Genomic DNA, 27,613 nt, shown 5'->3' with positions numbered 1-27,613 from the left:
TTTATTTTAACACCTTTGTCGAGATATATTATATTGATATGCAGATGAATTGCAAAGACCTTTGATTGTTATCCAAATAGCAAATAAGGTCCTACAAATTTATAATTGTTTAAATGTTAGAGTGTTATTACTTGTTAGGAGTATTTTGAGAATAGATTAATCACTCACTGTAATTTTAAGTAATTTCAATCGGAAAGAATGTCGGAAAAGTTCGTTTGTGAATATAAAATCTTCGCGAGTTCCATGAAAAAAAAATCTTTTATTCAAGTGATATAACTTGTAATTGAGTACACTTATGTCAACAGTTTTTGCTAAACAAATATTTACATTGTGATGGCCTTACACAAATTCTTTAAGAGGCCTATAATACAGTTGATTTAGATTGTATTGACAAAGGGTTCTCTGTTTGATCTGGAATAAATATTGTGAATCTATACATCAGTGTAACGAGAAAATAATCTGGTTATATGGACCAATGCAGTTATTGTATACCAAGGTAAGCTTTATTTCATGTAGAACACCGTATAATATCAGTTCAAACCAAAATTAACATAATGCGATCCAAAATATAGTTAGGTATAAAAAAGGAAAATATTTCGTTTAATTCAAATATAACGGTTTGCGTCTTTAAATTATACTTAGTATTCATAAAGTCAAAATATGTTGTTGCCACTAAACGGATGTTAAACGACCAATTTCAATCAACACTTGATACATTTTGTAAAGTGTCATGTTCTATTTTCAAGTGGCTACAGTTGTGTGTTGGATAGATAGATAGATTACAATTAGGCAAGTTCTTTTATTTAATTAATGGTATGACTTCATTTTGACCATTATTTATTTATTTTTTTAAACTGACAGAGAAGGTTTAATTTACAACATTACAATTTTCTACATGGATACAATGTCAAGTGAACATGTAAATAAGTGGCCGTCAACCATGGTATGAATTATACCTAATATGAATTTTGATCCAAGAATATTGAATATCCTTAGTTTGCATGTTGAGTATTACTTTTATATATGTCTCTATAATTTGTATTACAATTGCTATGTTATCTGTGTAAATAAAATGAATCATAGTCGAGGTTATGTTTATTTGTAAAGTAATTTTCACATAAAATCAATACTGATCATGGCCTATGTGACCGAGATTTTAGTAAAATATGAATCAAAATAATGTACCTGTATTGACAAAGGTAAACCCCTTCGGAGATTAATAAATACAAACAATATCAATAGTAACTTATTCTGTATTTTATACTTTGCAAGTCATTGGTATTGAAAAACACTTCTTTTTGGTATTTTGACCTCACAATCCAGAGTCAACGAGCCGATCGTTGGAAAGTTTAAAATAAAGAAAGGGTGTAGTTCACGTAAGTTTGGGCATGCATGCAGAATGAATTGAAATTAGTTCTCATCTAACGAATTTTCTTTTATCACTCATTTCGGTCGATCGATCCAGTGACAATAATGTGACTTGCTGCAACTGAAGTCTAAACCCGCCTGTTAAATGGAGAACTATTTAAAAGGTGTCACACCACCAATTCAAAATCCCTTTATATTCAAATATTATTTTTCAGTTTTCTCAGCTCGAGAAAGCTAAAAATAGAACAAATCTAGGTTTCGGGGTTTTTATTGGCAATATGTTACTTTTTTTCCTAACAAATGTTGCAATATGGCTAATGATCAGTTAACAAAAACATATGTTCTATGGTCGGGTTGTTGTCTCTTTGACACATTCCCCATTTCCATTCTCAATTTTATATCCATTGTTTTATGGTTGTTTTGTTTCAATGCTCTCTCAATTAAAGGTGTTACGCCACCAATTAGAAATCCAAATTTGGAGGAAGCTGTTGAGTCCATGCAACGGGTTCAGAGATCTGAGTTTGTATCCCATCTATCCTTAAATCGTGCACAAGTATATTTTGACTCAAAATGTTCAAAATATATCTCTCATTCAGCTAAAGTTTCATTCATCTAAATGCATTACTTTGTTTAAGTAAACAACAACATCAAAATAATGTAAATGCAAAATATTTTAAAAAAAAATAATGGTCACCAACGTTATCCACAACTGCGGCAAAATGTAAAAATGAGGCATATGATTCAGTTCAATATGCATATCCAATCCTTGTAACAATCAGAACTATGTTTTCTGTCTCAGTGCTGTGAACTGTTCATATATGTACCAATGACACAATATAAACTTTCATCCATTATACGATGTGTTTCTGATCACAGATGTTAAAATTATACATCGAGGCAAAAAAAAATATATTTTGCATGGAAATACTCGGGCTATGAATTTATGACTTCTGTGTATAAAAGATAAAAGAAGAAGTCGTTAGATGAGAACTAATTTCAATTTATTCTGCATGCATGCCAACCTTACGAGAACTAACAGCTTTCCTTTATTTTAAACTTTCCAACGATCGGCTTTTTGACTGTTGACTATGAGGTCTCAGTGCAATGAACTGGTCATAAATGTACTTATGACACAGGATTAAGTGATATTATCATTTATTGTTTATTTGAATGATTATCTCCATGTTTGGGTACTTAATTTAGATACATTTCTAACTTAATTTGATTACTTTAAAACCTTAGTTCAATTTGATGAAATACATTTCTAACTCTTATTGAGCAGTCTTTCCGTTTACTTTTTAAATAAGATCAAAGTACAGTTTACATATCTTTGAACTATACAACCAAAAATCAATCCAGTTATTTCAATATTTACTTTGCTTGTGTAAGATAGGCCAAATGTTCTTTTCACCATTGTTTCCTTAATTGTTTACCGCGTTTTCAGTAACATATATAGAATTACTTCAATCTCATTGACAAGCCTTCTTAATAAATGTAATAGTATCGTGCGTATAATGTTATATTGCGTTAGCTTCGATGCAACGAATACGCAGTCAGAATAGTATAATGCTAAAACTATGAGGTTATCTGCTATATAATATTCTGTGGATTATAATTACAGTCGTTTAGAATCGTCACAGCAATGTGATACACATGACAACCTTTTTTTTTGTATCTCTATTTCATATCCTACGTAAGGAAATACATAGAAGTCATTAATTCATAGCCCGAGTATTTCCATTCAAAATATATTTTTTCTGCCTCGGTGTACAAATTAAACATCTGTGATCAGAAACACATCGTTTAAAGGAATTATTTTGTAATTTGAAAAACTATTACTTAAAATCATGCATTCATTTACATATTTTTATGAATATGTAATACCTCTTGTGTTTTTCAGTTGTATAGAAGGAATAGCCGCGGGCACATGTCGCCAGAATGATAAACTGGTGACATGACGAGAGAAGGTGTACACCATAATATTAACACTGGACAATTTTCTGGATAAAATGGATATTAAAATGTGTATTCAAGAGAAGAAAATTTGATCCAACGATTGACTGATCAAAGTTATAGGTAAGTCGAATCTTTTCTCCTTTCAAAGGTTAAACGATGCTGTGATATTCGTTTTCTACAATGTATAGTAGAATAATGCAATGTGAAAAACTAAGCAATCAGTCTAAGTTTTCTGTTTACCGCATATTTCTGTTATATTTTCTAATTACTTTTTATGTGAATGAAGGTAAAGGCAGTGGTTACGTGAATAGCATACATAATATCCCTAAAAACACCTACGTTTTAGTACAATGTTGAAATAGTCACAATATAGACACCTACAATGTATAGGTACATACTAAAGAGATTTCAATATAAAGGAATTGGACGGTAACATTGTAGTGTTTTGATTAGAGACAATAAATGTGTTTCACGCGCATGTTTATTGATTTATATTCAATTAAATTTACAAATTTAGTTTTAATATGGTTCATTTTCTATGCTCAATGCCACCGCGTCAGCATATAGATGATAAAATTGAAAAGATAATTCATCAAGCTCTAAGTGAAAATTTGACACCATGTTGTGTTAAGTTTTCAGGCAAAATTTACTAACGTTTGATTAATTACGTGACAAGTTGTTCGACTGAATGAGGATATTCAGACAGTTTATGTTTAGATAAACTATCATAGTAGATAAACAGGATTAAGTCATTCGAAACTACAAGTAAAGCATTGCATGGTGTAAAATTTAAACAAAAAATCAGCATTATAAACATGAAGCATTGCAGAGAATAAGCATAGATATACATGAAAGAGGGCCCAAAGGGAAGTCTAGTCCGAATTAGTATTCATAACAAACATTGATATGATAATTATACATAATTATAAATGCAAGTAAGTAATCTGCCAATACGAGGTGTGTGTGTGCTGTTTCACCACTGTCTCATGTAAGGGGAGAAAAGGGGGGGCGCTCATAAATATGTTTAACCCGGCCACATTCTTTATGTGCTTGTTTGTGGTTGTCGTTAGTGTCCGATTGTCATATTTGTTTATCGTTTATTGTTTGATGAGTCTTATTTACAGACGAAACGCGCGTCTGGCGTAACGAACTATAAGCCTCGTGTTTTGATCACTTATTACATTACAACCACTGGGTCGATGCCACTGCTGGTGTACGGGTTTTGGGTGGATATAACCAGCACATTGATTATAGCACTTTGTTTTGACATGAAATATCATTGTTATGGTCATTTTTCTACAAATTTTCTGTTTATATATTTTTATTTTTATTTAAACACTTAGGCTTTTCTACCCCCAGACATAGATGGCCTTAGTCGTATTTGGCACAAGTTTTTAGAATTTCTGGTTTTGCAATTGTCTCTGACTTTTTGTTTGATTTTGACCTTTTAACCTTTTTGATTCGAACGCCACTAAAGAGTTTTTTGTAGACGGAACGTGAGTCTGGCGTAAAAAAACAAAAATTACTTGCCAGTTTTACTTTAAACTTAATTTTTGTTTGCATATTCGTTTTGTTTTTTGTTTTTGTGTTTGTTTTTATTGTTTTTTTATCACATACTAAATGTAAATAAATAAATTTTTTTCTTCTAATTTTGCATTAATTCTGACAGTATTTGCCTTGTAATTAGGGCCACACCAATTTAATTTCTTGTTCTACGGATTTTTCCACTCCAGAAATTGGGGCGAGCGATCGATTTGAAAATTTTAATAAAAATAAATCAATTTGCAAATTTTTTAGGCTAAGCTTGAAAAGTGAAGGTGATCGATTATATTTTTTTTTGTAAAGATAAAATCATAGGTTCTAACAATATTGATCAAAACAAGATGGTATGAAACTTGATTTACCACTTGTACTTTGACATTTCTTTAATTTATCAACTGCTGAAGTGGTTTTTTTCCCTGTTCACCAAGACATGTAATCCCCACTTTTAATTGCAGCATGTTTATGACTTCTTGTATTACTGTTACTTCATGAGGACATCAGATCGTGAACTGAATAATTGAATAATTGTTTCAACTGCCTTAAATGATCTCCATTGAATTGTCATAGATGCCCATCATCATGTCTTTCCTCCTTCACCGGACATGACTTATAACTAGAAAAATGGCGTGTGTCTTGCAAAAGCAGGAACTGATCATCCTTCCGGAACACCTGAGTTCACCCCCAGTTTTTAGGGGTACGTGCTGTGTATTTTTTAGTTTTTTGTGTTATATGTTGGTTGTCTGTGTCTCCGTCGTTTTGGTGTTCTCATTTTTGTCGAGCCTGCGACTTTTGTCGCAGAAAGCTCGACATAGAGATAGTGATCCGGCGGCGGCTACGGCGGCGGCGGCGGCGGCGTTAGCTAACTTCTTAAAAGCTTTATATTTTAGAAGGTGGAAGAACTGGATGCTTCATACTTTGTATATGGATGCCTCATGTTACGAAGTTTCAGTCAGTCACATGTCCAATGTCCTTGACCTCATTTTCATGGTTCAGTGACTACTTGAAAAAAAAGTTAAGATTTTTTGTAATGTTAAATTCTCTCTTATTATAAGTAATAGGATAACTAAATTTGGTATGTGCGTACCTAACAAGGTCCTGATGACCGTCATACAGTTTTCATTTGACCTCGACCTCATTTCATGGATCAGTGAACAAGGTTAAGTTTTCGTGGTCAAGTCCATATCTCATATACTATAAGCAATAGGTCTCGTATATTCGGTGTATGGAAGGACTGTAAGGTGTACATGTCCAACTGGCAGGTGTCATCTGACCTTGACCTCATTTTCATGGTTCAGTGGTTATAGTTAAGTTTTTGTGTTTTGGTCTGTTTTTCTTATACTGTATGCAATAGGTCTACTATATTTGGTGTATGGAATGATTGTAAGGTGTACATGTCTAGCTGGCAGGTGTCATCTGACCTTGACCTCATTTTCATGGTTCAGTGGTTATGGTTAAGTCTTTGTGTTTTGGTCTGTTTTTCCTGTATTGTATGCAATAGGTCTACTATATTTGGTGTATGGAATGATTGTAAGGTGTACATGTCTAGCTGGCAGGTGTCATCTGACCTTGACCTCATTTTCATGGTTCAGTGGTCAAAGTTTAGTTTTTGTGTTTTGGTCTGTTTTTCTAATACTATATGCAATAGTTCAGCTATATTTGGTGTATGAAAATATTTTATGATCTAAATGTCAGTCACGCAGGTTTTATGTGACCTTGACCTCATTTTCAAGGTTCATTGCTTAGTGTTAAGTTTTTGTGTTTTGGTCTGTTTTTCTTAAACTATAAGCAATAGGTCAGCTAAATTTGTAGTATGGAAGAATTGTTAGCTGTACATGCCTGCCTAGCATGGTTCATCTGACCTTGACCTCATTTTCATGGTTCATTGGTCAATGTTTAGTTTACTTGGTTAATGTTAAGTTTATGTGACAGTTGTAATAAAGCTTTATATTTAGGACTATCAACATAATATCAATGATTAGTAAAGAAGGCGAGACATTTCAGCGTGTGCACTCTTGTTGTTCTTTGTCTTTTTGGCACTTTGCATATAAATAAGATGTGTTATGAGTGCCAATGATACAACTCTCCATCCAAGTCACAATGTATTTAAAGTTAACAATTATTGGTCAAAGTACGGCCTTCAACACGGAGCCTGAGCTCACACCGAACAGCAAGCTATAAAGGGCACAAAAATGACTAGTGTAAAACAATTCAAACTGGAAAACCAACGGTCTAATCTATATATAAAACGAGAAACACATATGAACCACACCAACAAACGACAACTACTGAACAAACAGGCTCCTGACTTAGGACAGAAGCATAAAAATGCAGCGGGTATGGATAATTTTGTTTTAAGATTTGTGAAGAATCGTCATTGATTTTGATAAGAAATCTATGTTAATGCTCGAAACAGTTTAAAGGTTCGCGATTTGACGTTGACTTGTGCGGGCGGGTCCGTCGAACAAGGAATTAAATGGGCGTGGCCTAAGTTATAACTGTCATAAAAACGTAGTGTATTTTGTTTGTTGGCATATATGTTCATTATGTTTTTTGGTAAATGTTTGCATACTAGGTTAGCATTTATGTGTCCTTCTAGTCCAGTTATGTTGGTCGGTCGCTGTGTCGTTGACAAACACATCACACATCTACTGTTATTCATATACAACACGACATTTGAATTAGAATTGTAATTGCAGCAGAACATTGACTTTATATATTACACCTATTTTAAATAAAATCACAACGATTTAGTGTCCTTTTGACAGAAGGACTTTTTTTACACTATTTGTATTCTGTGTGAACTATATTTGGAATGGACAGATAATACATCCGATATGCGCTTCATATATGGTTTCCAAATTAAAGTGAAACAAACACACGTCAGCAAAGACAAAGAATACCGTCATCCCTATTATCATGCACAAGTGGTTTGAAAAAGTAGAATGCCTCAATCACTTAGTTACGTAAACTAACGATTTATATGTAATATAATCAACACATTTTATCTTTGCCTTGTGATCCTTACCTTTGCAGTGTTCCGGTATCTCGGGACACTTATAATCGATTAGAAATAGTTTAAACAAAAACGTCTATTTATATTTTAATATTCATAAATTTATTATAATTAGGCAAAGGGATTTTTGTCCGTATTTTGAATAATAAAAGAGTTGATTGAGATTTTGGACACCTTATTGTGTAATGTTTCAACAGCAAGTAATTAAGAAAACAGACCAAGCTCCATTGCAAAAAAAAAAGAAAAGACGAACAAACGAGGAACAATCGATAAAATACTACAAAGAGTATGATGAGTAAGCAACACGAAATATTTGGTGAGTGAATTTCATCCAATTTACATGCAAAACGATGGGTGTCACATGTAGAGCAGGATCTGCTTACCCTCCGAAGCACCTGAGATTACCCCCATTTTTTGGTTGGTTTCGTGTTGCTCAGTCTTTAGTTTTCTATGTTGTGTTTTTGTACAGTTGTTTGTCTTTTGTTCTTTTTCTTTTTTTTTTTGGCCAAGACGTTGTCAGTTTATTTTTGACTTATGAGTTTGAATGTCCTTTTGTTATCTTTCTCTTCTCTTTTAGAGTAGGCTTAAGGAACTGTTTAATTCAATAAGATTTGTGAATACTTGGCTATCCAAACGTTTAGCATCGAGCTTTATAAAAGATGGCTAGCACTGGTGTTCGTAACAAAAAAACCTGATAAAATGTATTAATGTTCACGAACCAACAGTTTTTAAAATGAAGTTACTTGTCACAAGTATAATTCTTTTGATGAGAGCGATGATGTTAATTTAATTAGTGGAGCGTATGGTGCATGTTACATGTTTCATACCTTTGGGTGTCTACATGTAATCATGTATACCTAGACGAAATAAGGAATACCATATGTAATATTATTAACTTTCAGTCAAACCGTACTATTTATAAAGTGCTTACGTGTCACGAGCGCTAAAATACTACAACTTGGACAGAATCTTCATTTGTTAAAGTCTTCAAATATCATCCACCCATCCGGTGTTTTCATTATTTGAATTATAGATTCTAAACTTTGTAATTGTATTAAAGATTATAGGTCGAATACCTTCAACCAAATTGGACAGGCGTGTTTGGCTATGTTCTTTATGTGTCTAGACTTTAGGCCTATTTTGACAAGATTCTGAAACTGTGTGTATAGTTGGCATATCACATACGTTGTGAAAAATATGAAACCTCTAGATCTGACCTTTGAGTTTGAATTTTATTTTAATAACTATAATGGTGCTGATAAAAGATTAGCTTTATATACAATTAATTTTCTTTTTTTACAAAAACTAGTATCATTTTTTTTTTAAATGGGAGTTAACCAAGTTTGCTATTGCTAAGAACAATTACGAACGTTGGATAATAAATATAAAAAGTTAACTCAAATACGGTCAAAACTTGAAATTTCTTAGACATTTTATTTTAATAAATAAATACAAGTATTTGAGTGTAGTATTCGAAACAGTTTAATTTTCAATTAAAAAAAAGGCCCACGTCATCTCTACACTATAACCGGATGCACCCACAGAAGTTTAATTATAGTAATGACGCTGATATCCTAGTTTGTTTACTATCCCAAGTTGTATAATCCTTGTTTTGCAGTTTTTATCTGAAAAAAAAACAAGACAAAAAAAACCGTTATTTTGTTTAAAACATATAATGTATACACGTATTTATTGAATATCCTATATTGTTAATATAGCTTTAAGCTTCATCTATCAGGGTTGAATGAATATGACAGGAATATGAAATAAAGCATTTTTAAGTTCTACTTTATAAACACAGAGTTGCATGTTATTTCGCTTTACGTAATGATTGTTACTGCTAGTCTCTTTGTTATTGAGCGGAAGATACATGATGCTTCGTGTTTAATCTTAGTACTTCAACCTATACACAACTCACCAATAATAAACAAGTTGCTTTCTTAAGAAAGAAAGAAAAGCAATCGTGAACCCTTCGACTCTCCATATTTAAACGGTCTATGAATATATGCTGCACAGTTCTGATACTAAAACATTTTAATTATTTCAGTTTATATACAATTCTATCTGTAATTGTTATTTTACCCGTAGAGGAACAATGAGAGGCTACAAAAGCTAAGTAAACAGCAGTTGAAGTAGGAACCATAGAGATAGGTTTATCTTAACTTAAGAACAAGCAGACGATCGTGAGGATCACACATATTCACATCCTATTGGAACATGCTATTATGAATTTATAGACATAGATTAACAAGAAGATTTGTAAAAAGCTGAGATAAAAAAAAATCATTTATCTCAAACACCACGGGAATTATAGGTTTGAAAATCAATCATATATAAATTTGGATTTTTTTTATTTGACATCACAGTCCTCTCCATAATAGAGGTACCTCATATCATGTATTGTTGCTCTGTGTGTAGTATAGAGAAGTTTCAATTACAAAATTGAAATTCTTGTATAAAAAAGGAGATAGAAAAATCGACAACATAGGCATGTGGTTTAAAGCAAAAAATGAAGCCTTATTAAGAACAAAGGAATGCTATATACTGTAGAATTCATTTTAGTAACTGAAACTAGTAGACTAAAACATCCAAAATATACAAACAGACACATAAAGCAGTACAAAATATTTTTTAAAAGCATCATCATAAGGTTATGTATGATTAGAATGTTGTAGTATGTCATCAATCTGTATCGCAAGTTCCTAACGTATATGTCAGGTAAGCTGCATTGAAATGAACAAGTATTTTCCTCTGCACTTTAAGCAAGCAACAATCAATCTAGATTTGACAGTAGTGTAACGTTCGTATTATTTTTTATATCCTTCCAACGCAGGTGTTCCTAAATTTTAATTATTTTTTTTCGTCTTTAAAGCACAACAAAAATAGGATGTTATTTTTATATCATGTCGCTTATAGTTTTACTGTCTTTTGTTATTGTTAAAATATCTATTTGCCTGGAACGAACCTGATTACCTGTAATCATATATAACTAAGGAAAGTCCTGTGGTTGATTTTTTTTTAATTGTGGTGAAGCAATTGACACTTTAAACCTTTGTTTGTAGTTGTGTCATGGAACTGATTGATTACACGAATTTAAACGATCTATGTTACTGTTAAAAAGGTGAAGTGAGATGCAATCTTTATTTTTATATACAGCCATCGTTCTTTGCTAAACAATATTTTGGATATTTTAAAAATTTGAAATAAGTTTTCCTTTCATACTGTTTACACGACATCAATAGAATTCTAGTTGATAACTTAGTTCTGTCTAAGTTTTCTTTAAAACGTTACCGATCATATTCAAACTTTGATTTAATTAGAAAGTCTTGAATACTTTAATTATTTTATAAATGTCATATAAAATCTTTAACCTTCATTTGGGAAGCTATTCGTTGCTTTCTACTTGAAACAAAGGAAGAAAAAGACGATGGGGGTAGTAAAAGACCATAAGCAGAAGTAAGGCATACACAAATAAATAAATAAATCAAACAATTCACAAAACGCCAGATTCTTTTGATTGTTTGTGGCGTCAGATTGTTGTCTCGTCGGCGTACACCCCGCGTCTTCGTTTGTTCATACTTTACAGAAAACTGCATTTGACCAACACAGACCCTAACCAAAATTCAGTTGCTCCGCGGAAGGTTACTTAACCATCAAAATTTACTCCACAGTTCTGTCATTGGATCGGATTTAATATGCATATAATATTTGCCACTGGATTTGAAATAATCATTAAAAAGCAATCATTATTTTTCTATAGAGGTGTAATAAAATAAAATGCTACGGTCAATGGTGATAATTTGTATATGATATGTATTACATAATTGTTAGTTCTATGTATTGTTAAGGTGGTTGCATCAATTATGCATATACAAGTAAAGTCATCATTATGCCATACATAAACAGTATAATAAAAAGGTTTGAAGAACAATATTATGATTAATTTATTTCCGCTTATATCATTATAAAATTACCAAAAACATATGAATCTGAGAAACAATTAATTTGCCCCTTACAATTAATACTTATAAGAGTACATAAACATATAGATTTTGTTTCAACACGAAGACATTTGACATTTGATTAACCTGTTTCTATCACAATGATATAATATAAAAGATTGAATAATTTCATACACGTGACACTTTTGACAGAATCACTTCTTCCAATACACGATATATCATACTGTTCCTTGTTGATAGAAACATATTGGATCAGAACAACCCATTCTTCATTTCAAAATTAGTATGCTTCTTTGTATTAACATTACAATTTATTGTTTTCATAGAAATGTATTTGAATCACGTCCCGTTATACCCTACATGTATAGCTAGGTAAATATTGCATCAACACAAGTTGGGAAATTAATAAATAAATGTAAATTTACATATTTATAGGTTGTTTCTTCTAACCACGAACATATAGGATTATGTCGCAACCTCACTATAAATTCAAACTTAACCGTGTAAAAAGAACTGAAAATTAAAATATTCCGAATGACAACAAAATAATATAATGTGTTATATTTGATAAAATATTGAGAAAACACTCCCGTGAAGAGAGTTAGCTCCCTTGAAGTTTGTCGGAATTATTTATCTTAATGCGATCAAATATTGGTTGCTGAGTTGCTTATATTGGTATTGATGTTGGACGTGCATTTAAAAAATGCTAAAGAATGAAAGTAACTTCTCAGAAAAAAATATAATTCTACTGCCCGGCATACCGTATACGTGTTTAAACGATTCTTCTCAGTTAATAGTCATACATTTTCAAATTTCTTGCTATATAACTGGCAGTAATATAACACAGAAGCGTGCAATGGTCTTACGACAATCTCAACAAGAAAGTACAAGTATTTATCCAACAACTTTCTTCAGAGATAACATGTTATAATAGATAGTTGATTTCTGAAGTTAAAGATGTTAATTTTAGGAAACTCTAAGTAGAATAATTGATTTTCTGATTCTACAATTCTTAAATTTTACGTCACAGTAGGAAGTATTGCGTAATTATCATTTTTTGACAGTAAATCATCAGGTTTATAGATTTTGTAAATGCGTATTGTGTTTCAGTTTTGTTTAAATCAAAGGATATGTTAAGTATACACCAATGAAATAGCAACCTAGTGACACACAGGTTAACAAAAGATACATAGTTGTTAAATTTCATGTTGGTTGTCTGCTATTTTTTCCTGATTGTTATTCGCTAAATTATCGTTATAAGAATTGTTGGATTATGCACTCGTCAAGTTAGCATAGATGAATACTGTCTCTAGTACAATAATTTTTGTACCGAAGTGCTATAAATATTCTAAGAGATATAATATACCAATATTCGTAAAATGGCCTTTGTATCTACATGTATGGCGACGTCTTGAATTTGTAAAATGTTATAACGGGGAATAGTGCACGTTAACCTATCGTAAAGTTCTTCAGGGGATGTTGCGTAGCTTTGTTTATATCGATACATGTGTAATTGTAAACATGCAAACATTACCTAAACACTGTTTTCTCCATTAAGCATGTACATGTAATATGTGAGGTCAGGCAAACAAGTTAATTTCGTAGAGAAGACACTTGTAAAAATAAAAGAAAGCATAATGAATACAAGCGTTTATATAAATTTAAAAAATTGAAATCACAAAAATGTAAACATTTGATGGGATGGTAGCGCTTAAATTGCGTTGTTACATAATATGAGGTATAAAATTATGCCTTGTTGAGACGGAAATATTCTAATGGTAGTTACGGGCTTCATTTTTTTTATCGTTCTATGCACGAATACTGTCTCTTGGTGCAAAAAGGCTTTCAACAATTGTATGTGATTGAAAAAAATAAAATAATCGGAGGAGTTTTCAATCATCATTTTATTTTAATTTCTCGTAGTTTGTTCCCTCGTTTATGACTTATATCTGGATGTTTCTTTGTCATGAGCATCACCAGAAACTACTTACACTTTCAGAGCAATTGGGTTCTTTAGGTTTTAAATAGGGTTCGTATTGTCGAAACCTGAATTTTCCGTGTAATATTTTGTAGTTGTCCTTTTGTCTTTTCTCTTTTGACCATGGTGAGGACTGCCATTCATCGACTTATGGTTTTGATTGCACCTTCAAATCCTTTTTAAAAAATATTTTTTTCGTCTCAAATGACGGATTGTCAATCCTGTCCTGTTTTATGAGAATACTTCAATGATTAATCGTTATAGCCAAGTTTAAGAAAGAAAGAAAATGTATTAATCACAATTCTCTCAAAGTTAATTTTGAAGTGTCCTAATAATTTCATACGCGGTGTCAAAGTTAAAACGTTGTCAGAACATCGATATTGCTTATTGATGGAAACGACTAGAAACAAAAAAGGAGGACGATGGTGTTTATTTTTATTTTTTTTGTGACATTACTTATTTACAACTAACTTCTGATATGCACCTGTTAAGCTCGTTTTCAAAGGTCGAAGTGAAAAGTGATTTTTCTTTTTCGTGATTTAAATGTTAAGGTATAATGTGTCGACTTAAATTTATTACAATTATGTAATAAAGACATTCCTGTAAATATAAGGCCGTATGAATGTACATAGATGATACATGCAAAATATTCTTAACCAATTATACATGCACAAATGTATGAGTCCCCAAGTTATATGGATATTATTACAGAATACTTCACCCCAATTTAATGGACTATTAATAATTATAAAAATAAGAGGATGTGGTATGATTGCCAATGAGACAACTCTCCACCAAAGACCAAATGACTTACAAGATAACAACTATAAGTCACCGTATTAAGAGGTCCTTTTATGTAAAATACTAAACATCTTTTATATATTGAACATGCTTCAGGTTCAATGCAAAGCCTCTGATACTTTTTAAAAACAATTATTTTTTTTCAAATATTATTTTTTTTGTATCAGATGGCGTCTTGATAACGAACCAATTTTACTTTAATAAGTGTTTTCTGAGGTCTTCAATTTAAACGGATATACATTTATTTGAATTCTGATGTTTACAGTTATGAATAAAAGGAGATATGGGGTATATGTCATTGAGACGGGCATGCATTGATACACAAAACACAAGACACCTTTAGGTCAACTTACGGCCTTCAACAACATATAGATGTAAAGATAATATGTGAAGCTCTAAATCTCCTCGAGTCTAGAAAAGATGTGAATAAATCTATAAGAGACTATCAAAGATCTGCCCGTATTATACAATTCACTAAACAACAAAATTACTAGAGCCTACCACTGACGAGGTTTCGGGGCAAACTTGTGACATTTACATGAACATGTTGCGATGTTACACATTTTTTTATATCCTAACACTCCCCATTTTAATCCCATTGGTGGAATAAAAAGGGTTCATACTGTAGAAAAGCATACAATAAAAATAAGTTAAAAAAACTAGTATAAAAGATACATACAAAACAATATTAAAAAATATCGAAGTTTCAGAAAGCGAGCTCAGAGTACTTTACCAGCTGATAGGAAACTTGACGTCTTTTCATATCGGGTGCTTTATTTGGAGTATATTTTTTCAACAACGTCGTAAACTGTGCGGGAGTGATTGATTTTAACCCCCCCCCCCCCCTCCCCCATAAAAAAAAAAAAAATACCAGACGCAATAATTGAACAACAACAATAAATTTATAACATTTACTGATAGGTATATAAAGTTTAAATAATGTGATAAAAATCTTGTTGCTGAAATATTGTGGGGAGAAAATTAATATTGTAAAATAGCTTGAACAAAATGAAAATTCTTGCGAATATTAGCTTACTTGCAACAAGTACAAATGATTATATCTATATACTTAGATAGTCTTTCAGGCTTGCATCTGTGCGCACGATATCACGTGACCATCAACCTACCATTTATAGTTCTATAGTGTACATATATTCTATGGTATTTAGAAATCTTTAAAAGATTTGCTTTCGTTATAATTTCAAACACTGACATAGTTGAATTAATAAGTGCTACTTTCTTGGTCAACTCTTTCGATGAGTTTTTGTAATATTGTTTTCTGGTTTATCACTGAGAACACCATTTTGATACTGTTTTTCAATCTGTCAATTACTTAATGACATACAATTCTATCCAATAAACCTGCAATCACGTACAGTGTTTCACAGTGGTAAATTAAAGTAATTCATATGAATATCGATAAAACTTTGAATATTTCCATCATCAATTATTAATTTCACAGTCCATATGAACTAAGTTTACTCATGGTTATCCGTCACATCTTACCTTTTAGCATTTGGGGATACTAATCGTGACTTGAAATTAAGTTAAGTACTTGCATTATTTTCTGTTTACCCTAGTTGACAATAATTTAGGTTTGTTTTATTTGCTCTGAAAGGAAGTGATCAATATAATCTTCTTACGGCCACGAAGTCATTTGTTCTTCTTCTTTTGTAATATAGGTTAACTTCAATCTAATTGCGCCGTAGACTTTCCTTAAATGGAACCTAAATAGCCTTGTGAGATAAGGTAAAAGCTCAGTCCGATTGAAAAGACTAGTAGAACACAACAACTCGTATACAACAAACACATCTTGTATGTAAATGACGCGCTACAATTCAAAACACATTTAAAACCTCCATTTGAATATTGAATAATATACCTGTGTCATTTCAAATGGTAAGTTATTCATTTCAAAAAAGGTTTCTTGTAAATGCAAATTACAAAAAAAAATGTATTACAATGTAAAAACTTTTCTGATAAAAGAAGCACTTTAGCAACTAATGGGTATTTTAAGCGCAGTTCTTATTAAGAGGTAATTTTCTCTAAAATTTAAAGTTTAAAATGTCTGTATTATCATGATTTTTTCGATTAATTAATGTAAAATCATTTTATCATGAAATGGGAAAGGAGGGACAAAGTGTGTAAGAGTATAATATTATTCGACCTAAGTGATCGTTTAAATCTCTCTGTGATAACGATAAACAATCCTTTCTAATTTAACAATGGTTTGTTTTACGATGTCAGAACAATCAAAAACAATTAGTGTTGATGATTTCATTTCAAGAATTTATCATGTGCACAAGCATCAATCTCCAGGAACCATTTGTCCGTAACTGCTGTTATATGACAGTGTCTGTTGATGACTTGACAGGAAGGAGTTTCTCTGTAGGAGATGCACATTACAGAACGGATTGCCCATTATCATCCTACATACCGGTCAAAACTTATTTCCTCGAATGAATGATGACATTACTCTTTTATGTAGGTCTACATAATTACCGATATAACTGAGTACCGATGGAGGTTTGTTAATTGCATTGATCATCAGGGTAATTATGTTACATAATTGAAATTTTCCAGACGTTTGATCTACATATTCTTTAGTACAAGTACAGTCCACAATACAGTGTATGTACGTAGTAGTTGACTATGTACATTTAAAGTTCTGATGAATTCATCCAGTATGATTAAAATGAAATACAAAAAATACAAAAATGCAGCCAAATGTTTCAGAGTGGGAAGTCGATCTTTGTACTCAATCAGCTTTATGACATGGATGTTAGTGTTTCATTGTTCGAAAAATTTACTTTCTGTTTGGCATCATGAGTAATACAAATTTAAGATCGTAGTAACGAGGGAATGTTAATCCAAAATTTCATGTTTAGTTAATTTAGAGTTTTCTGCAATTAATTACACCATACAAAGTGTTTTTTTCTTTGGGTGTCTTGTAAGCCACAATCAATATAAAGCGCTTCTGACGCACAAAATTTTTAAAGTGTCTATAGTGTTTGGGGTATATCTCTTGAGACACAATTTATATACTGCCGTGTGCTCACATTCATTTAACATTGTAGTTTAATGCTTGAGAGTATAAAACCAAAAACGGCCTAAATATACCTGTAGGATAGTCAAAACCGTTTACATTGTTCAAATTTCAAGCTCTATTTGAACTCCCTTTAAATTTGATTTGATTAATTTCATTCTTGGTTTTATTTTTTTGTCATTTATCACATTTTGGTAATATATAATTCTTCATGTTAAGAAGGCGAATAAGATGGAAACATCTCAAAGGTGGTCATATTAAAAGACGAGGTTTGGGATTAGATGAAGTTGATAATTTTTATTGCTGATGGGAAAAAAAAGAGACCATATGGTAGAATCGGGAAATTGTCGCTTTCAGTTTACTATGAATCTGTCCGAAGAGTTGTTGCGGTTCTTTTAAAACCAGTTAATGAAGGTAGAGTACTCTCTCATAACGTAAATTCCAAATGAATTTATTTCAGGTTGTTGTAAAATATTTTATGGTATAAATGAATCTATAATACAAAAAATCACATTCAGTATTTTATCGAGCAGAGACAGGCATGCGTCTTGAAAGAAAAAAAAACTTATTCTATTTTTTGGAATGGAAAGTTTGAGTATGTTTTTACAATAGAATAGAATAGAAAGGTTATACAAGAGTGGAATTTGTTACATTACCAGTTAAACAGATAGATGTTAAAAGTGTTTACATGTAAACGCTGCTGGTTTGCTGTCTCGTTTACTTATATTTCTCATCTCCTTATATTTATAATTGCGATGTCCAGATGTTATATATATTTCGAAAAGATGGGTGGTGTATGTAATAGTATCTTCAGTGTGAATGAACGTAACATAATACGAAAGATTACAAGCACAGATTATGATAGAATCAAGTACATGTAAAGTGTGTGACATGTCTTTCCTTTAACACAGTATTTAACAAAGACATCCACGTCATTTGGAGTCTGGTGAATATAGTGTCTTATTGTCAATCATATCACATTTCCTATAACAAAGTTTTAACAAAGACATCCACGTCATTTGGAGTCTAGTGAATAGTGTCTTATTGTCAAGCATATCACATCTATAACAAAGTTTTAACAAAGACATCCACGTCATTTGGAGTCTGGTGAATAGTGTCTTATTGTCAATCATATCACATCTATAACAAAGTTTTAACAAAGACATCCACGTCATTTGGAGTCTGGTAAATAGTGTCCCATTGACATTCATATCACATCTCCTAATTTTAATATTTGTAATAAATATGTCTAATATCTTAAATAACAAAAATCAGCGGTTATCTTATGGAAAGTGTTAGTCAACAAATGGTATGATGGTATTTCTTTTCTTCCTTGACCATAGCGCCAATAGATACAGCAGATTGCTGACCAACAAAAAATATACTGATGTTTTCGGATGGTGAATGGAATTTCACTTTCCTTGATTCAAATGAAACTTATACAGATGGAAGATATAGTCAATCTTGAAATGTATCTGATATTTTTTTTATATTTTTGGCGACATTATTGTTCATGTGCCCGTACACCTAGCGGGCTAGACAGGGTCTCTGGAACCCCTGCCAATTTGTTGGATTCCCTAAAAAGGGTGTTCCTGTATACTGGGGCCCTGGAAAAAGTATAGGTATAATTCTGGTTTCTAAATACCTGACTTATGTGACATTCGGGGAACACCAACTTTCCAGTTGTTTGAAGTGGTTAGCGATGCAGTGATACTTTTCCTATCGCAATCTTTCTATATTTTGCATAATTTGTAGAATAGAATTAATTGACTATAAATGATTCCTCTAACAATTTCATTCCATTTACATAACTCGTAAAGCTATTTGTAAACATACAATAATCTTAAAATTGATTTCTTCATTAGTATCATACAGTCTGATCAGTGCTTATTCCGTCAAACAAAGTACATAACCAGTTTATTTGTGACTATATAAAATACCAAAATAAGTAATGTAGATATAATGAGCATTTGTTAAGGCTTATTTATTTTTATACTGTCACTAAGTATCCAATCATTATGTCACTTTATTGTAATGGTATGGGTGTTCGATATAGTTACTGAATACTAGTATGGTCATTAAACAAGCAGTCGTATTGCGAGCTCGAATTGAGAGTAATGTTTGACATGACAAGGATGTTATGACTGGATTGAAATTTAAAAAAAACCAAAAAATATATCTAAGGTACAAATTTATTGACTTGGAGATGGAAGTATTGAAGTCAGTTGTGATATGAAACAGCTAGTTTTCAAGAGTTTTGCTTTTCAGCTTATAAAATTATTTTAATTTGTGTTAAAAAATTTCAAAACTCTATCTTGGTTTCATTTCCTTCTTAAAATGTAACAAACATAAATGATCCATGGTATCGTAAAAAAGACCTTTTCCAAAAACAATCTTTTCATACATTTCTTTGTAATTATATTTCAAAGTCTTCAGTGCCATGCTTTTCATACACATTATTGAAGTAAAGTATAGTTTAGATTGTTGGGTAAAAGAGGAAGTTGTGACAAGAGCTTTTCTAGGCTGTGCTGTATTTAAATGATGTAAGCTCTAACATCTTGTTTATAAAAGTTGAAGATTTTTTTCTCGTTCTTTTATAAGTATTTGAAAACCATATTTGCTATTAAAATATATATTAAATACCCCTCTAACAAGAAATTTGTTTTGCATGTACACGTATAAAAATTGCGGTTTTTATCCAACGCAATCATAGGTTTGAACGTTGTTTTCAATTTAGACTTGTTTATTAAATATTGTTTGATAGACAAAGATTGTGTTTAATAGGACTTGGAATTAATTAATCAAATGAATTTTGACATTTAGTTGCAAAAAAAACACAGAGAGGTGGAAGGGTCTAGTATATAAACATTTTTTGTGAAACAAATCTTCGTATCGTTTTGGCATTGTTTTAAATATCCCACAAAAATATTATCCTAAGATCATTTAGACAAGATTAAGTAACTGACTAGATAGAATAACTGCTTGAAAATATGCATGCAAGACGGTTCATTACAGAACATGACCCCTAAAAATGATTAAAATGGTTATATTTGAAATGGGCAAATGTCGATCATTTATAAAGAAAGAAATGTTTCATTTGCTTTGAACTTGTGTCAAGAGATAATTACAAACCATGAATAGAAACCCTGTACACATTTTGATAAATTATTTTTCATTGCCATGTATAAAATAACATCTCAGTAATATAGTGATATCAAAGAAAGAAAATGGAATCACTTTAGTTAACTTGTCAATATCTACATAATAAATCATTTCATATTTAACACATACCACTTGAAATTAATTAAACTACTACACAAGGAAAGTGGTCTGAAAACGATTCCTTTATTTTTCAATTACGAATATATTTTATTATATAATTCCTAGGTATTTATCATTAGTTAATTTGACTTAAACTTTACATTTTTACATTGTTCAGTGCTAAGTTAATGGACAGGATTGATTGCTTAAGAACATGTTTGATATGTACAAATAATATGTCTTATCTGAGCCAGGTGCCAAATATGAAAATTGCAAAATGAAGGAAAATGGTCAATTACCAGTGTCTCTAAGAAAGAGCCAGGGCAAAAATAAAGAATCTTAAAGTAACATATTTTTATTCACCAAAAAGTAACAATCAAAATATTAGAGAATTACAATGAGATTTGTAGTATATGTAACTACTAGAACTTTAAGTACATGTTTAATGCACTAAGCTGTTGACATTTTATGAAAGATTTATTTTTAGCATTAATACAAAATAAAACAGTTGATATTGGTCTATGAAATTGTCTGGTTTTTGGACAATTGTCAGTCTTCGGAAATTAAAGCGACTGAACTACGACAATGTTACTCTATGGAAAGCCTCAGCTGTCATATATTAGAGATTTACAAGACGTTATGCTGAAGCTTAAAATGTAAAGTTAAGACAGCGTGATGTTGAATCGAGTCATCAAAATGCTAACTCTAAATTACAATATGCTAAGTTGAATCTGCGCAATGTTGACTTGCAATGACAAGTGCTTTAGTCGTGATAGTATAATGATAAGTCACGATGTTGTGATAATATGCCAAACACACGTAACGTTGGGTTTAAAGTACATGATGTGAAGTTGACGTTGCATGATGTTAGCTTGCAGATGGATACTGCTCAGTCATCTACATCGACAGCTATGATAACAAATAAAATGAATAGCTAAAATGTATGGTGCTGACTTGTTATTAATTAATGTTGAGCTGAGATAGTACGATGTTATATCATTGTGATATTACGATTGGTCTATCGTGCAATCTGTTGATTTAAAACACCATGATGCACAGTTGAAAGTACATGATGTAGAGTTAAGATAACACGATGCTACACCACTATATTGAAACGATAGGCTTACCATACAATTTGTTGACTTAAAGCAACACGATGCAACGTGTTAAGCTAAGATGCTCACTTGAAACTACAGGACGTACAGTTGAAATTTTGAAATGCTAAGCTACGATAGCACGATGTTATATCATTATAATGTCACAGTAGGCTTACCACACGATACGCTCGTTTAAAACTACACACCGTACAGTTGAAAGTACGTGATATTAAGCTAAGATGGCACGTTGTTATATCATTAGAATGTCACGATAGGCTTACCACACGATATGCTCGTTTAAAACTACACGACGTACAGTTGAAAGTACGTGATGTTGAGCTATGATAGCAATATCTTATATCATAATAATATCACGATAGGCTTGCCATACAATATGCTCATTTAAAACTACACGACGTACAGTTGAAAGTACGTGTTGTTCAGCTAAGACAGCACGATGTTATATCATTATAATGTCACGATAGGCTTATTACACAATTTTCTCATTTAAAATTACACCACGTACAGCTGAAAGTACGTGATGTTCAGTTAAGATAGCACGTTGTTATATCATTAGAATGTTACGATAGGCTTACCACACGATATGATCATTTAAAACTACATAATTTTCAGTTGAAACTAGATGATGTTAAGCTAAGATAGCACGATGTTATATCATTTGAATGTCACGATAGGCTTACCATACAATATGCTCATTTAAAACTACACAACGTACAGTTGAAAGTATGTGATGTTGAGCTATGATAGCACGATGTTATATCATAATAATATCACGATAGGCTTGCCATACAATATGCTCAGTCAAAACTACACGACGTACAGTTGAAAGTACGTGATGTTGAGCTATGATAGCAATATCTTATATCATAATGATATCACGATAGGCTTGCCATACAATATGCTCATTTAAAACTATACGACGTACAGTTGAAAGTACGTGTTGTTCAGCTAAGACAGCACGATGTTATATCATTATAATGTCACGATAGGTTTATTACACAATTTTCTCAATTAAAATTACACCACGTACAGCTGAAAGTATGTGATGTTAAGCTAAGATAGCACGTTGTTATATCATTAGAATGTCACGATAGGCTTGCCATACAATATGCTCAGTCAAAACTACACAACGTACAGTTGAAAGTACGTGTTGTTGAGCTCAGATAGCACGATGTTATATCATTATGACGTCACGAGAGGCTTATCATACAATGTGTTGACTTGAAACTACACGATGTAAATTTGAAGAAGTTTGGTCTTGACTTGAAACAGTAAAATGTTAAGTTAAAAAAACAGAACGTAAAGTCAAAATAAAACAATGATAGGATGACATGTACTTGTGCAGAATTGAAGATTTTTGGTGTTGACTTCGAATATAGTACAAATATTAAATTGAAAGACAATAACGATGCGTAAAACATTACAGAATTATGTGAATTGAAACTGCAATTCTATGGAAAAGAATGAGGGACAAATCCCCAGGATTTTTTCTTCTTCATTTGCAAGTTCGGAGGCAAAATAATATACAAAAAAAATTTTCCATAAATTCATAAAGAAAAAGAATTACCCTTCGCTATATATTTGTACTTGAATACAGATTTGCCTATATTTTACATGTTTTGTTTGGATTTTTTTTTATGATTAAAAACTAGACTTTTTTTTATGAACAATATTTAAGAAAATATTTATCTATGATGTGTGTTAATATATACAACATAATATTGCGCTCTTATAAGACTTCGGTTATGACTGTGAGGGTCAAATTTTACTCATATAAAATCACATCTATGTAAGAGTTAGCGGAGAATTTGTATTTACCACTCCCGTTTTCCACGAAATAAAACATAAGCATCTGGAGTCTTAATCTTAAAAAACAAAGATCAACTGATATGACAAATAATACGGTAAAGCGTTGGACTGAGAGGGTCAGAGCTATATATATATATGAGAATGTGACCCCCACCCCCGGCCTTGTTAGAGGTATCTGAAAATTTGAATTTTCTTTTCCACGAAATAAAACAAAAAGAATTGATAGGTGGAAGAATCCTACTGCTAGGGGGGGGCCAACCCAAATATAAAGTATGGTAGATTCTGTTGTATACTTTTCGCTTATACATGAAGTCTATATGAAACCTAATGAAATTTGACCTAGAGCCTCCAGTCTAAATCGTCAAATTTCAAAAAAAGAAATACATCATTTACAGCAGTGCCAACCATTTTTTCCAGCACCAAGTAAGATAGTGCCCAGGTTTATGTATATATCCACTCGGAGAATATTTTATTTTTAAATTGGTAAAGTCATTGATGGACAATGACCCCTATAACTTATAATAAGAAGCCAATTAATGAATTCCGTCACTTATTTTCTTGTCCATAGTGATTTTCTTGGTTCTTTGCAGCTTCTCTCTATTTATATGTGTTTTCAAAGAAAAAGAAAAAAAATCAAAAATCTTTAAAAATTGTTAAAGTCCATGAATTATTTTGGTATTGCTTTGATTAATTTGTAGATATGTTTTTTTGATGTCAACAGTTTCTCTCTCTCTCTCTCTCTTATAGTTTTCATGAGTGTGGTCTAAATTAAAATCGATAGATTTTTTTTTAATTATTTGCAAAAATGTAGTTTATTCTTTTTTCAAAAACATAATAAAAAGTTGGGGCCACAGAGCATTTTGCAAGCTACAGGTTATGCAGTAATGTCAGATTTTGTATAAACTATACATGGAAAACTCAATGTTAGAAAATAAAAATAAAAATTGGGATCACGAGACTCGTTTTCTGTCTACAAAACGAAATAGATAAAGTCCCTACACATTCCATCATTAGAGACGAAATATGCCAAAAGGATTTCAAACTCATAAGTCGAATACAGACTGGGCTAGGACGAAAAATTTTGTCCTGCCTTTTTTTTAGTTGTAATCTCTGTCCTGCCTTTTTATTTTTCACTCTATTGGTCCTGCATTTTTTTTTTATTAGTTTATTCTGACTTTTTTTTTACATAAATTGTCATCCTGCCTTTTTTTTTGCCAAGTTGCTCATCCTGCCTTTTTTTTTTAACTCAAAACTCCTGTCCTGCCTTTTTCTCAAATTTCATTCTAGCCCCCCAATAAAAATTAAATGGTAGCTCCCTAAGATGGCGGATGACACCCGATCTACCCTAAGGACAATATATCTAATGAGGAAGAAAATTACAATTTCGGTCAAGTCGAGTTACTTGTAGATCTCCTTTTGTTGAAAAGGGTCATTTATCTATCTATTATACTGTTAAGGGGGAAGGGAAAATCGAAAAAAACAAATACACAAAAATGGATAAAAGGCGAAAGATACAAAAGGGATAGCAAAAATCTTAACCAAACTGACAATGGCATGACAAAAACTCATCAGCCGAAATAAACGGGAGAAAAAAGACCAAAAGCCAAACAAAACTGAGCAGCACGAAACTCTCAAAAAAAGGGGTGATCTCAGGTGCTCCAGAAGGGTAAGCAGATCCTGTTTCATATGTGGCACCCGTCACTTGGCGATTTTGCAAATAAAGAAGGAATGTGTTATAATTTTCGAGGAACTCCCCCCCCCCCCACCCCCCCCCCCCAACAAAAAAAAACATGAACTACAGGGTGTCAAATCGATGAACATGCTTAAAATAGGCTCCTTTTCATAAAAAAGAATTGATGAAAATGTATTTGTATTTAGTGTACAGTGGCAAATATTACATCTATATAAGGACGAGAATATGTAAGTGTGATATGAATATGAATAAATCTTTGCTCTGTACAAGACATATTTTGCTTGCTTAGCCGAATTTCTAACAAACTAGTTGACAAACCGTCTCTGACAATCTATGGAAATCCAAATAGCATCGGTTTTGATTAAGTCCAGATTTTTTGGTTTTATTTCGGGGAAAAGGGGTGCGTTTTACGTACAGTGGCAAATATTACATGCATATCAGGACGAGAACATGTAAGTGTGATATGAATATGAATAAACCCTGCTTTGTTACAAGACATACTTTACTTGCCTAGCCGAATTATCAACGAACTAGTCGACAAACTGTCTCTGACATTCTATGGAAATCGTAATCGCATCGCTTTTGATTAAGTCCAGATTCTTTTGTTTTATTTCGTGGAAAAGAAAATACACAAATTTTCAGATACCTCTAACAAAACCGGGGGGAGGGGGTCACATTCTGATATATCTCTCACCATCTCAGTCCAACGCTAATGGTATTATTTGTCATATCAGTTGATCTTTGTTTTTTAAGATTAAGACTCCAGATTCTTATGTTTTATTTCGTGGAAAACGGGAGTGGTAAATACAAATTCTCCGCTAACTCTTACATAGATGTGATTTTATATGAGTAAAATTTGACCCTCACAGTCATAACCGAAGTCTTATAAGCGCAATATTATGTTGTATATATTAAAACACCACATAGATAAATATTTTCTTAAATATTGTTCATAAAAAAAAGTCTGGTTTTTAATCATAAAAAAAACCCCAAACAAAACATGTAAAATATAGGCAAAACTGTATTCAAGTGTAATATATAGCGAAGGGTAATTCTTTTGCTTTATGAATTTATGGAAAACTTTCTTTGTATATCATTTTGACTCCGGAGTTAAATTTCATTAATATTCATCAACTTGCAAATAAAGAGGAAAAAATCCTGGGGATTTGTCCCTCATTCTTTTCCATAGAATTGCAGTACTTCTACGCATCGTTATTGTCTTTCAATTTAACATAAAACGATTTAATATTTGTACTATATTCGAAGTCAACACCAAAAATCTTCAATTCTGCACAAGTACATGTCATCCTATCATTGTTTTATTTTGACTTTACGTTCTGTTTTTTTAACTTAACATTTTACTGTTTCAAGTCAAGACCAAACTTCTTCAAATTTACATCGTGTAGTTTCAAGTCAACACATTGTATGATAAGCCTCTCGTGACGTCATAATGATATAACATCGTGCTATCTGAGCTCAACAACACGTACTTTCAACTGTACGTTGTGTAGTTTTGACTGAGCATATTGTATGGCAAGCCTATCGTGACATTCTAATGATATAACAACGTGCTATCTTAGCTTAACATCACGTACTTTCAGCTGTACGTGGTGTAATTTTAAATGAGAAAATTGTGTAATAAGCCTATCGTGACATTATAATGATATAACATCGTGCTGTCTTAGCTGAACAACACGTACTTTCAACTGTACGTCGTATAGTTTTAAATGAGCATATTTTATGGCAAGCCTATCGTGATATCATTATGATATAAGATATTGCTATCATAGCTCAACATCACGTACTTTCAACTGTACGTCGTGTAATTTTAAACGAGCATATCGTTTGGTAAGCCTATCGTGACATTATAATGATATAACAACGTGCCATCTTAACTTAACATCACGTACTTTCAACTGTACGTTGTGTAGTTTTAAATGAGCAAATTGTATAATAAGCCTATTGTGACATTATAATGATATAACATCGTGCTATCGTAGCTTAACATTACAAAATTTCAACTGTTCGTCCTGTAGTTTCAAGTGAGCATCTTAGCTTAACACGTT

At 31.9% G+C, this 27,613-nt stretch overlaps 1 protein-coding gene across 1 annotated transcript in view; it reads left to right on the top strand.

Moving 5' to 3' along the window:
- Positions 1 to 373: 373 nt before the first annotated feature.
- LOC127707469 (cGMP-dependent protein kinase egl-4-like) overlaps positions 374 to 27,613 on the top strand; it is a 76,905-nt gene continuing 49,665 nt past the window's right edge. The window contains exons 1-2 of the mRNA XM_052212001.1: positions 374 to 496; positions 3,269 to 3,444. The gene's annotated coding sequence lies outside the window, so the exon portion shown is untranslated. The remainder of the gene's footprint in view (positions 497 to 3,268; positions 3,445 to 27,613) is intronic.

Source organism: Mytilus californianus, unplaced genomic scaffold (assembly GCF_021869535.1).
Source record: "Mytilus californianus isolate M0D057914Y unplaced genomic scaffold, xbMytCali1.0.p SCAF_7, whole genome shotgun sequence".
NCBI lineage: Eukaryota > Metazoa > Mollusca > Bivalvia > Mytilida > Mytilidae > Mytilus > Mytilus californianus.
This window is presented reverse-complemented; position numbering and strand designations above follow the sequence as displayed.